Source organism: Schistocerca serialis, chromosome 7 (genome assembly GCF_023864345.2).
Source record: "Schistocerca serialis cubense isolate TAMUIC-IGC-003099 chromosome 7, iqSchSeri2.2, whole genome shotgun sequence".
NCBI lineage: Eukaryota > Metazoa > Arthropoda > Insecta > Orthoptera > Acrididae > Schistocerca > Schistocerca serialis.
In genome coordinates this window covers 19,264,042-19,278,246 of record NC_064644.1, presented here as the reverse complement: position 1 = coordinate 19,278,246, position 14,205 = coordinate 19,264,042, and positions in this window count along the sequence as shown.

Below are 14,205 nucleotides of genomic sequence, written 5' to 3'. Positions count from 1 at the left end.
GTTGTCATGGAGAATGTGTACGCCCTTGCTCAACATTCCTCTTCTCCGGTTCTGAATTGCCCGTTTGAGTTTTTTCAGCGTCTCACAGTACTCGTCAGCGTTAATTGTGGTCCCAGCGATTCAGCTCCGACGACGAGGTGAAGGAAGAGGTTCATAACTTCCTGAACAGCATAGGGGCGAGCTGGTATGACATGGGCATACAAAAACTGCCACAGCGTCTACAAAAATGCATCGACAGAAATGGTGATTACGTTGAAAAACAGCTAAATGTTCAAGCTATAAACTGATTTAAGCCATTGTCGAAATAAACCGGTCCATGTACTTTTAAAAATATAAAAAAATAGGAGACCCTACTTTTGGGATTACCCTTGCACAACGTAAATAGCGAGGGTCCCAAATCTGACGATGACTCTCCATCCAAGATAACATGCTGCGACTCCCTACCTAGAAATCCTGAATACAATCACAAATTTCACCTGAAATCGTACTTTTGATAACAAGTGTAGATATGGTTCCGAGTCAAACGCTTTTCGGAAAGTGACAAATACTGCATGTACTTGACTGCCTTGATCCACTGCTTTCAGGCCGTCATGTCAGGAAGGCGAGAGTCAAGCTTCACATGATTATGTTTTCGAAATCCATACCGGTTGGCATGGAGGAGATTGTTCTCTTCGAGACAAATCGTAATGTTTGAGCACAGAATACGTTCGCAGGTTCTACAAAAAATCCACGTCAAGGATACTGAATGGTAGTTTGGCGTAGTAGTAGTCTTCTGTCCTGTGCTTTCTTCCCACCACTGGGCGCGGTTGTCTGTTCAACCGATTATAGTTAACACAGGAGCTAACACAGCTACAAATTCGGAATGGGATTTAACAGGGATTCCATCGAGCCCTGGATCTTTGTTCAGTTTTAATGATTTAAACAGTTTCCGAAGGCAACTGACGATATCTACACTGACGAAAAAAAATCGCAACACCATGATGGAGTTGTGCGACGTAAAGTAAAGGTGGTAGGCGTGTCTCCACATCTGAAATATGCTGTCTATTCCACTTTGGCGCCGGTCGCATAGGAGTGGCGCGCCGGCCGGTGTGGCCGAGTGGTTCTCGGCGCTTCAGTCTGGAACCGCGCGACCGCTACGATCGCAGGTTCGAATCCTACTTCGGACATGGATGTGTGTGATGTCCTTAGGTTAGTGAGGTTTATGCAGTTCTAAGTCTACGGGACTGACGACCTCCGACGTTAAGCCGCATGGTGCTCAGAGCCACTTGACCTTCTGAGTGGCGCTTGTAGCGCCACTATGCGGATGGAAATGGGAATGAGCGTATGGCGTCAGTGGCAGGGAGTTCCCGGGCGGGGAGTTCGGCCGACAAGTGCAAGTCTTAGTGAGTGCGACGTCACATTCGGCGACTTGCGCGTCGACAATGGGAATGAAACGATGGTGAAGACAACACAACACCCAGTCCCTGAGGGGAGAAAATCTCCCATCCCAGCCGAGAATCGAACCCGGGGCCCCTTGTGTGGCATTCAAACGCGCTGACCGTTCAGCTAATGGGGCACTAAGCGGATGCAAATCAGGTTTGCTTTAAATACATTCTGTAACAGTAGTGAGGGTGAGTTAACTTTGAGACTGGACTCGGTCAACTGATGTTAGTCAAGAATTCCTTTAAGGGCACGAAGAAGCAAGCCATTACCAACACTTCACCGAGTTCGAACAAGGTCATGTAACAGGGTTACAAGAAGCTGGATGTTCCTTCTGCGACATTGCAGTAAGACTTGGCAGGAATGTAGCCACTGTACGAGACTGCTGCCAGCGGTGGCCGCAACAACGTACAGTTGCAAGAACGTGCTCCAGACGCCCACGTGGCACTCCTAACAGGGAAGATAACCGTGTTCGGGGTATGACTCTGGCTCATCGTACTGCATCTGCAGCAGGAATTTGAGCAGCAGTTAGCACCACAGTGGCACAGCAAACTGTTACAAATCACTTATTACAAAGACAGCTCCGAGCCAGACGCCTGCATCGTGCGTTCCACTGACACCACAACTACGGCCATTTGCGACTTCGGTGGTTTCCTGCGAGAGCACGGTGGAGGGCTGTTGTGTTTTCTGATGAAAGCTAGTTCTGCCTCGGTGCCAGTGATAGCTGTGTGTTGGTCAGAAGGAAGACAGTTGAGGGTCTGCAACCAACCTGTCTGCGTGCTAGACACACTGCACCTACACCTCGAGATATGGTCCGGGCTGCGATAACTCACTGTGGTCATGCCACGCACCCTGACTGCAAATTTCGACGTCAATATTGTGATTCGACCTGTTGTGCAGCCATTCATGAACAGGTTTCTAGGGGGTCTCTCTACACGATAATGCTCGACCACGCACCGCTGTTGTAACCCAACATGCTCTACAGAGTGTTGACATACTGCCATTGCCTGCTGCATCATCAGCTGTGTCTCCAGCCGAGCATCATCGGACGACCCGAGCATCATCCACAACCAGCATTAACCCCCCTGTGTTGAGGGATCAAGTGCAACAGACATGAAAATTCATCCCACAGATTGACAACTGCCACCTGTACAACACAATTCATGCCGTGCACGTTTCCATGCTTGCATTCAACATTCTAGCAGTTACATCGCTTACTTGTGTAGCAGCATTTCATATTTGCAATGGCTTATCTCGCGCTTAAATTAACCTGTGACCTTGCAACGTTAATTGCTTACACGTGTTACCTAGACAAACTTTATTACTCCACATTAACTGTTTTGTGGTGTTACAAATTTTTTTCCCACGGTGTATCTCACTAGACTTTTCAATACTACGATGATTAAGTTGGGGCCGCCCGCGGTAGTCTCGCGGTTCTAGGCGCGCAGTCAGGAACCGTGCGACTGCTACGGTCGCAGGTTCGAACCCTGCCTCGGGCATGGATGTGTGTGATGTCCTTAGGTTAGTTAGGTTTAAGTAGTTCTAAGTTCTAGGGGACTGATGACCACAGCAGTTGAGTCCCATAGCGCTCAGAGCCATTTGAACCATTTTGATTAAGTTGGGCAACACGCGTTCATTTAATTCATATAACTTTTGTTTTTTATTTTGTGAAGGAACATTTGTAAACTGAGTTCTGTAGTTGTGCTTTTGTTTCGCTACACCAATTTCAGACCCTGTCTCGTCTGTGAGCAGCTGCGGCTTTCACATACGACCAGAATTTCTTTAGGTATTGTGAAAGACCTTTCGACAACGTTCTCCTACGGTAGTTACTGAAGGCTACACGCACTGCTCTCTTGACAGCCAGACGCATTTCGCTCAACACCTCTCTATCTATGACCCTATTCTTTGTTCTACACCTGTTATGCAGTAGCCTCTGTTTCATCAAAAGTTTACAGTGACTGTATACCGTGAGGAATCCCTCCCACTATGAATTGTTCTACTGGATTCACATCTATCCACGACATGATCAAGTATTCTTTTTAACTTGAGCCACAGCATATCGACACGCTTCTCGCCTCTGCAAAAAGTATATATTTACTGACTGAGATATGAAACTACTACTTTTTTGTCTATAAAATCTTTCTACTTCTTTTATTTTCCCTTTGTACTTTCTCGATAATCGTTACTGTTACCGTGTCGTGGTCAATGACACTAGCTGTGATACTGACGTCGTCAAAGAAGACATGTCTAGTTGTCGCCATTAGGCCTAATATACTCCTATCAAGTGTGGGGTTCCGAACCATCAGTCCTACGTAGTTGTCAGAGAAGGCATGTATTAACGTTTCAGATGATGTTCAAATTCAAATGGCTCTCTGCGCTATGGGACTTAACATCTGAGGTCATCAGTCCCCTAGAACTTAGAACTACTTAAACCTAACTAACCTAAGGACATCACACACATCCACGCGCGAGGCAGGATTCGAACCTGCGATAGTAGCGGTCGCGCGGTTCCAGACTGTAGCGCCTAGAACCGCTCGGCCACCCCGGCCGGCTTCAGATGATGTCTCGTCACGCCCAGCAATAGCAAGGGTATGATTACCCCAACTAATTGTTAGATGATAAATGTCTCTGCTAGTGATTTTATTTTTATTTAAACGTCAAGTTGCGTAGGATAAATTGAGGAGCAAATCTCCAACGTCATGGAACGTGTCAGCACATGAAATTACAACTTAGAAATAATAACACACAAAAATAAAATGTTTATGAACCAGAAATAACTCAATCCGTAAGTATAAGTAAACACAATCAACAATAAAAGAATCAGCTTAATTTTTCAAGGAATACCTCGGCAGAATAGGAGGAGTGACCCATGAGGAAATTCTTCAGTTTCGATTTGAAAGCGCGTGGATTACTGCTAAGATTTTTTAATTCGAGTGGTAACTCATTGAAAATGGATGCAGCAGTATACTGCACACCTTTCTGCGCAACAGTTACGGACTCGTTTCTGAACCAAAAGTATCCTTTTAGAATAGGAAGAGTTGCCCCAAAACATAATACCATACGACATATGCGAATGAAAATAACCAAAGTAGACTAATTTTCGTGTCGAACGATCATTCACTTCAGATACCGTTCCAATAGTAAAAATGGCAGCATTAAGTCTTTGAACAAGATCCTGAACGTTGGCTTTCCACGGCAGTTTACTATCTATCTGAACACCTAGAAATATGAACTGTTCAGTTTCACTAATCACATGCCCATTCTGTGAAATTAAAACGTCAGGTTTTGTTGAATTGTGTGTTAGAAACTGAAGACAGTTTATTCTCTATAAGCCACGAACATAGGTCATGAACTGCACTATTTGAAACCGAGCCATTGTTGCACACAACATCCTTTACTACCAAGCTAGTGTCATCAGCAAACAAATATTTTTGAGTTAATCGTGATACTAGAGGGCACATCATTTATGTAAATAAGGAACAGGAGTGGCCCCAACACTGATCCCTGGGGCACCCCCCCACTTGACCATATCCCACTTAGACCCCTCGTCACAGCCATTCTCAACACAGTGAATAATGACACGTATTCCGTCATGGTCCAACTTCTGGAGAAGTATTTTCTGATCAACACAATCAAACGTCTTAGTTAAACAAAAAAAATATGCCTAGCGTTCGAAACCTTCTGTTTAACCCACCCAGTACTTCACAGAGAAAAGAGAATTGATCAATTACCTTACATACACAGCCTTTTCAATAACTTTAGCAAACAGTGATGGCGTAGAAATAGGTGTAATATTCTCCTAGGCACTCCATCATAACCATGAGAGTCCTTAGTCTTCAGTGATTTAATTATTGACTCAATCTCCTCCCTGTTTGTATGAGAGAAGAGTATTTCAGATATCGATTTCGGAAAGGCATTTGCCAATAAAGTTCTATGATTTTCTGTAGAAACTAAATTTTTATCTAACTCACCAGCAATGCTCAGAAAATGGTTGTTAAATACTGTACATATATCTGATTTATTAGTAACAGATATATTTTTACTACGAACTGACTTTATGTCGTCGACCTTGTGCTGCTGACCAGACACTTCCTTCACAATTGACCATACGCGCGCGCGCGCGCGCGCGCGCGTGTGTGCGTGTGTGCGTGTGTGTGTGTGTGTGTGTGTGTGTGTGTGTGTGTGTGTGTTGTTCTTAGCGTAAGTTAGTTTAAGTAGTGTGTAAGTCTAGGGACCGATGACCTGATCAGTTTGGTCCGTTAGGAATTCACACATATATGAATATTTGAATAACATTTTTAAGCACCTGTTAGTGCTGTTTGTAATGGGCTACTGAAGCTTGATTGTGACTGCTTCTAACATTTTTATATAATTCGCGCTTTGTTCCACATGATACCCTTATCCCACTAGTCAGCTACCTGGGCTCGCTATTACTGCTAGTACCCCGTTTAGAGCGTTCTAATGGAAAGAAACTCTCAACGAGCATGAGAAATGTGTTAAGGAAAGCATGATTTATCGTCTATGTTATAGGCACTATAAACATCCTGCCGCTCTTGTTCCTTGACAAGGTTTAAAAAACTCTCATTTGCTGTTGGATTAACTTTCCTCCATAGTTTGTAATTAAATATGACATTGGTTTGAGTACAAAAGCCTTTTAGTGTTAAAATGTGTGCATCATGGTCGGAAAGGCGATTCTCCCTTTTAATAACAGAATGCCCACCAAGCAACGAAGAATGAATAAAAATACTGTCTACGGCTGTGCTACTGTTCCCCTGCACCCTTGTTGGAAAAAACACAGCCTGCATCAGATCATATGAATTTTTTCTTCCTCCATCATATACAAAATTTATATTGAAGTCGCATCATATAACTAATTTTTGGTACTTCCTACAAAGTGCATCAAGAATCCTCTCTACCTTGAGCAGAAATGCTCTGAAGTCAGAGTTAGGGGACCTATAAACAACAACAATTAGAAGTTTAGTTTCACTAAATTCAACTGCCCTGCACAACATTCAAATATCTCTTCAGTGTAGTGCCGTGATACGTCTATGGACTCAAATGGAATACTGTTTTTTTTACGTACATAGCCACTCAGCAACGCCACAAGGAACTCCTTGAAAGACAGCCAGCTCATCTGTATCCTGATGAAGGAAGCCTCTGAAATGCCAAATTATTTAAGTGGTGCTCTGACATGCCAATAATTTCATAGTCAATATCTGTAAGCAGTTCACTAGCTTTATTTATACCTCTTATATTTTGATGAAATATGCTATTTCTTTCTCTACTTGGAAACATTACATCCTCTGAAGGTGAGCCCTTAGTTAGAGGGACTTCCTTTAAGCAGGTATACCTATCAGCTGACTTCAATCTAAAAAAGGTGCAGCTCTAACACCAACTACTACAGGAATTTTTCCATGAGTGACACCACTACCACCACCACCACCACCACAACCACCACCCACTACACTGTCACCTATAAGCTCAGCCAGCCTCCCCTTCTCATACCTATTGAGGTTCAGGCCATGCCTAGTGAAACCCCATCTACTGATAGACCCAACTGGCACCACTGACATGTGATCCATGCCCTCCGCCATCAGTGCCCTCCCCAGCCCCACATTAACGCGGCTAACAGCTGCATTAAGGTGAGGCCGATCATGACGCTGAAACAGTTGCACGAAATGCACAGTAGTGCCACCAGTTTGAGTAGCTATCTTAATCAAGTCACCATCTACATCATATTCCCCATCCCTATCGAGACTGTTCCCTGCTCCACCTACTATCACTACCTGATCCTCCTTCGTAAAATTCTTACATAACTCCCCTATGCTTTCAGTCACTTGAGCCAACCCTGCACTAGGCTTCACAATGCTGGTGACCTGGTACTCACTCCCCAGCACTTCCTGAAACTGCTGACCCACACCTCTACCGTGGGAACTACCGAGCAGCAGAACCTCCTCCTTTCTGTCAGACTTTGCAGCTGACCTACGCCTCCTAACTGCTGAGGGCTGTTGCATGTTCCCTACATCTACAGCTTCAAGTGTTACAAGAGTTAAAAGTATGTTTAGGGAATTTACGTACAAGCGAACTGAGCTTTTGTCTGAAGTTTTCGGTTACATCAGGAGGTCAGTCCGTTCCAATTACCATTTTTTGGCGACCCCTGATAGTGAGTCTTGCCCGAACACTCCCACAAGCAGCTTTAACTTCTATCTCGGTGGATTTCAGTTTCTTGTCTACTGCGACAAGTACACCTCCTACATTTTCCATTCCTCTGTCGTTTCCCTACAGACAAATTTTTCCCACACATCCGCTGTCACAGTTACTTTAGAAAAAAAAATTTCGCCAAGTACAGTACGCAGTGAGTGTGTGTTACGGAATAGCAGGCGGTCAACTGTGGACTGGTGGAATACAGCGAAAGCACAAGGATCGAGGGCCGCACAGCATCCGACGCCGGCAGAGGAGGTGGCGAGGGTTGTGGTGGGGTGCAGTGGGGTGGGGTGGGGTGGGGTGGGGAGGAGAGCGAATCGATAGCGACCCCCCCCCCCCCCCTGCCGAGCGCCGGCCGGACCCGCGAGCAGTTCGTTTTAATTGCTCCGCCATTGAAGCGCGCCGGCGACCCCGAATTACGGGCTATGGGAGGCGGCGTCGCGGCGCCGGTGCGACTTTAACTCGTTTAGACCCCAACCCTGCACCCCCGTCGCCGCCCAGCGAGATAACACAAGGCCGCCGGACTCTGATAAGGAACTGTGGAGGCACATTCGTGACTTCCGACCCTCTCCACTTCGTCTGCGAGCTGCACTCGGGAAAGGAGCGACCACACTGTCCACTCGAACCGTGTCAGGCCATCTGCGGCGTCGCCAAGTCGCGGAACGAAGCACGTGGTCCAAATAATTCCCGACTTCAGTACTCAACTACGTCACGACAGGTAAACGAACTATCTTGCAGGCGGAATCGAATCGAACTGCTACATCCGTACAATTTCGTATAATGTATGGGTCGCCATCAACGCTTTAACCAGCGAAGTAAAGTTCAAGAGGCGTAACTCTAACACCAATGGTACATGCTGAGTAATCACCTTATTTCCCTCTAAGAAACTCCAAGTTATGACCACTGGACTGAGCCGGCCGGTGTGGCCGAGCGGTTCTAGGCGCTTCAGTCTGGAAGCGCGACCGCTACGGTTGCAGGTTCGCATCCTGCCTCGGGCATGGATGTGTGTGATCTCCATAGGTTAGTAAGGTTTGAGTAGTTCTAAGTTCTAGGCGACTGATGACCTCAGACATTAAGTCCCCTAGTTCTCAGAGCCATTTGAACCACTGGACCGAAAATGGTGTACGCCAAGAATCTCGTCGTAGATTTTCCACAGATCCCTTCTAACGTCCTCAGAATATTGGAAACGTGCAGTCGTGGGATCAAAAGTAAAGGAGTGGAAACAGTGAGAAGAAACTTTCCGTAGAGACAACAATGTTTCTGTCCCGTACCTTTTGACCTTTACCTCATTCTCCCACTAGCTCTGTATCCCGCATAAAGCTGCTGCTAATAACATTCACCCCATAAAATCACAACACAGTCACATTCAATGATCAGGACCACCTGCGAAAGGAAAAGCAACTGCGATCCCACATCTACCTGTCCACACTTGAATCCTAACTATGCCAGTTCCTCTGTATGACGACCTGCGTCTCAAGGCAATACAAGAAAGCACTACGACGTGCATCTCCATTCAGCCCACCGCCGCTTGACACGCTGCAACTTCTAACTTGGGCGCTCTGTTTACCTCAGAAATCATCATCTCCAATTACTCTTCTGGTTATTGTACGCCGGTTTTGCGCTGTGACGTTGAAAGATTTCAGCCAACTATTATTTACATTGTAAGGTCGTGAATGGTTCCAGTAACCTCATCGGTTTTCATTAGGCCCAGAAGTGGTACCTGAGAACTATGTAGGAGGTGGTACCCTTAATAAGAACCAACGCCTGAAAGTACAACATCCTGTAATGCGAAGGCATATCAAATGTATGGTAAATGGGAACTGAAAGTAAATTTTCTAAGGACTTAATATCTATGCGGCGGAGAAAACGTTGGAATCTTAATAGTAGAGGGTCAACACGTCAAAGCATATAAACAATTTAAATATTCGGGTAGGATCCAATCGGAAAAAGGAACAAGTAATTGGGAAATACAGTAAGGAGTAGCCGATGAGAAAGCTGCAATCCATAAGCCAACTTCTAGAGAAGTATTGCAGATCCTATAATGACCTATGGATGCTAGCGTTGTGAGCTTACTGGAAAAAATAGCAACAAATCGACAAATGTAGAAATGGTCGGTGTCAGGAAATCGTATAGAATATCTCGGCGAAGCCACGTAAGAAATACAGTGATTATGGAAATTTCTCAGAATCAAGAAAGCATCACGCAGATATTAGAAGCTCGTCTGGTGTGGGCATGACAGATGACCAAAGAAGATCTTGATGTACCATCCTGAACGAAGAAAGAGAAGAGGAACACCGAATGTCTCCTTGTTAAATGGGATAAAGGAGGCAATCAGGAAAATAAAAATACCAGAGGATGAGGAAGCGTGCGAAGATAGAAACCGTTCATAACATATCTGTATGATGTGGCGACAGCTGTAGGAACCACACGAGAGAGAGAGAGAGAGAGAGAAATATGAACCGGAATCTAAATTGGCGGTTGTGTAGGTAGTGGACGAAAACGGGCGTTACCTTGGTAGAAAGTTGGTGGGGATGTCTGGAACAGCCTTGTGATGGCGCAGTTAGCGTGTCCCGGCCGCTCGAATCAGGCGACCACGTGCGAGCAAAATGTATGCAAGTCTGCTGAGCAGCATATAATCGAGTTGCCCACGAAAGAAGACACCAAACCCGCAGAAATTTTGAGGCGGCCCCGTGCGCAGTTTGGTGAAGAAACACATCCAATGACTCGAGTGTATGAATGGCGTAAGACATTCGTGTCAGGACAGGCAGCTGTGGAAACAGTTCCTCACGAAAGACGACCACGGACAAGCATCGCACCAGGCAAGGTTCGTGCCGTACAGGACCTCACTGCATAAGATCTGCGCATAAACCTCAACTAGTCAATAACGGTGGGTTTACATATGGGGTGTTTCAAGTTCGTGATTTTAACACAAGTCAGTCCTGTTTTTGGCAGTTGTTCAAAAATGGTTCAAATGGCTCTGAGCACTATGGGACCTAACATCTGAGGTCATCAGTCCCCTAAACTTAGAACTACTTAAACCTAACAAACCTAACGACACGACACACATCCATGCCCGAGGCAGGATTCGAACCTGCGACCGTAGCAGCAGCGCGGTTCCGGACCGAAGCGCCTAGAAGCGCTCGGCCACAGCGGCCAGCCTTTGGCAGTAGTTCCACCTCTTTGTCATGCCTGCATCTCTTTGTCATTTTAGTTACACCTTCAATGTTTTTTAATCAAGGATCAGGTATCAGTTTGACTCCTAATTCTATTCCTCCGTTTTTTTACGCTGGACATTCATCAATGATGAAGGTATTTATCAGTTGAGGAGGGCTGAAAACTCTGCCTAGCCACGCCAACGGCTGCTCTGCAGCATTCTGAAACAAGTCCCTATACCATATGACGTAACATTTGTAAGTAACCTTCTTTTGGTACGAAATTACAAATTTATTTATTAAATACGTATAGGCCAGTTCTTTGTTGGGTGTATCTGACCTACACCTAGTTTTCTAACTAGATGCACAATATTTTGTTCCTTGTTTAAGACTACTCACTCAGTACTTTAAGATATCTCAGGTAACTTCATTACCCCATTATCAAGGCATTACTTTACGGAATTTTCTGTGCAGGTATACAGCAGATGATGGAACTTAAAAGTTGTGACACCGGTTCTGTGATCTCTAAGCGAGTTAAATAAACAGCTACAGCGGACTATTAAACTTTTCATTTAGTTTTATATTTTAATAGTTACAAGACGTGGATTTAAATACCTATTGTACTGTACGAATTGTCAATCAATCATGTGTGAATTTGACTACGAGCTCATAAATATAAAGTACGTATTTCACTTTTTTTATGTGAGAGCCTTGAGTTTGGTGAGGATGACACTTTGCGCGTCACACTCTCGCCAGAGCCGCCTCCCCCGGCCGCGGCGCGTCCAGCCCTGCGAGACGGCGTTTCGCGGGCGGAGGCCTTTATTGCCTCGCAGGGCTGGGGTTTTAATAATAAGCACGCCCCCCTGCCTCTCCGTCCGGCTGCCTGCTGTAGCCACGACTAGGAGCGTTGACAGCCGAAGCGTCTGCCGGCAGCCCCGAGGCACAGTGCACAGCGAGAACTGCGCTAATTCCTCTGTTACTTTCTCATCCCCCATCTCATTTTCATCCCCCTTTTTTTTTAAAAAAATAACAACTACATTATTCTTTTCTTTACCTCTCTTACGTCCTATGGACTTCTCTCTGTCCCGTGCCTATTCCTTAATCTGCTGCTCACTCTGTCCATTTTTAATATCTTCAGACATTCCAAGTCTTCTACTACTTCTTCCTCTTCCTCTCCCAATTCCGCTCTTCCCTGCTATGACTATTTGTTCCAGACAATCTTTCCGCTGTATATATGTTATCTCAAACCTTTTGCGTCAAATTGGAACATGTGATACTGGGTCTACACCCGATTATATTGAGTTTGGGATCCAATGGTCGGAAATCCGTATTTATTGTGTTACGGATGTGCAAAGCGTACACCCCGTAACAAGAACGTAGCTCATAGTAAATGTTTTAAGCGTTGACAGCCAGTCTCGATGCATGCGTGGCAACAGCGCATTACTTCTGCCGCACTCTCTTAAAGATCCCTGGTATCTGTTGTACCAGGATGCGGGCACTTTGGATCCCAGCAAGTACGTCTTCATCCGTTTCCACGGGGGCTTCATACACCAGAGTCTTGACGTAACGCCAGAGGAGAATGTGAAGAGGAATGAGATCCGGCGATCGCGCTGGCCCAAGGACGGGATCTCCACATCCAATACACCCACCGGCATTAACGTGTAATTGGGCTGATGCACCGTCGTCTTGAAACCGGGTCCGCAGCTCGTGGTCTTGCGGTAGCGTTCTCGCTTCCCGCGCCCGGGTTCCCGGGTCCGATTCCCGGCGGGGTCAGGGATTTTCTCTGCCTCGTGATGACTGCGTGTTGTATGATGTCCTTAGGTTAGTCAGGTTTAAGTAGTTCTAAGTTCTAGGGGACTGATGACCATAGATGTTAAGTCCCATAGTGCTCAGAGCCATTTTGTTGAAAGCGGACAACAAGGGGTATAGTCTCCACGAACCGTGGCAGCACATCTCGGGGAACACCAGGTAACTGACAGTAGAAAATCTCACTTTTGCAAAAATGCCTGAAAATATGGAAGCACATTATCAGTTACACAAATGTTTTGTGTAAGAGTGATCAGTATTGTGAGAGACTCTGTAGCCATGTGCAAGTTCGTCACGAGCAAAGGGACTGGGCTGTTCACGGAGAGAGAGTGAGTCTGCTCCACAGTAACGCGCGTTCAAGTGGGAGCAGTTTGAGCATCCGCCCTACAGCCCTGACTTGTCGCCTTCGATTTCCAAGTGCCTCATCCACTAAACAAACATCTCAAAGCGCAGCGCTTCAACTCGGACGGCGAACCGAAGGAGACAGTGGACGAATGGCTCCTGTTGTAGCCACAGGAATTTTGTGAACAGGGAATTCTTTAGCTCGTGCAACTGTGGGATGGTTGTACTCAGACCTCTGGTGATTACTTCTGCAAAAAAAAAATTCAATTATGCTCGAAATATTGTATCACACATTTTCTTTTGAACACCCCATCTTAAGTATTTATGTCACTTTCTAGGCCTGGTGTAAAAACTTGTACCTTACTTTTTCGAGTCTCCTCATACATACCCCTGGTAACATGTAGCATTATTTGTGCTACCATCCTCAAATACCAAAAGTTGCACTGTAAAGGGTATAACCTACCGATCCCTAACATTACCGACATCTGTCGCGAAGTACATACTCAGTCTTTCTACATTCGTTACACCGAGCGCACCATTTCCGCGGTTAAGTGAATTCTTGGCAAGTTCCTAGCCTTGGAATTCAGTCGGTATGAATAAACTGTTTGCTAAACACGGGTTAAATGACTCCAGGTTACAATGCAGTTAGGGGGAAGGACCTAAGTCAACCTTAGGAGGTGTATAGTAACCTTGGATCCTTCACTACATTTGTGTTGGTGAAACAATAAGGGACCCAATAACAGACACACTTCGTGGGCACAGCTTTCTAAGTTATTTAGTAACGTTGAAGCTGAGAAGAAATGTGCAGTATGAAATAACAACACGCAGAAAAAATTCTCCACACACAGCAGCTTGCCCCGGCCTACATTTTGTCTGCGTCTTGTAACAACGTCTGCCGGTGGTGATAGGGAAACAGATAAAATGTCCTCGCTTACGTATTTTTACATTACGACGAAAATACATTGTTCGAAAGAAACAGCGTTTCGTATGGTCTTCTCGGACATGGGAGGCCCCTCCGTTCCTCGTGACTTAGAACTGACTCACGCGACCACTTAACAGGGGGCCTGCAGTTTAAGGTGGACTCTAAACCACGGTGCTACTTGTCTGCTTTCACACATGCGGAGGAGGAAAAGAAAAAGATGCGAATGACAAGAACAAATAGATGGACCGACGCTGGGATTAAACGCCGTACATGTGAACTTCAGCTATTACTTAGTTACAGGATAAAAACTGGTGAATGTTTATGCACTGATAAATCACCTTTCACCACTTTGTTCCAAGA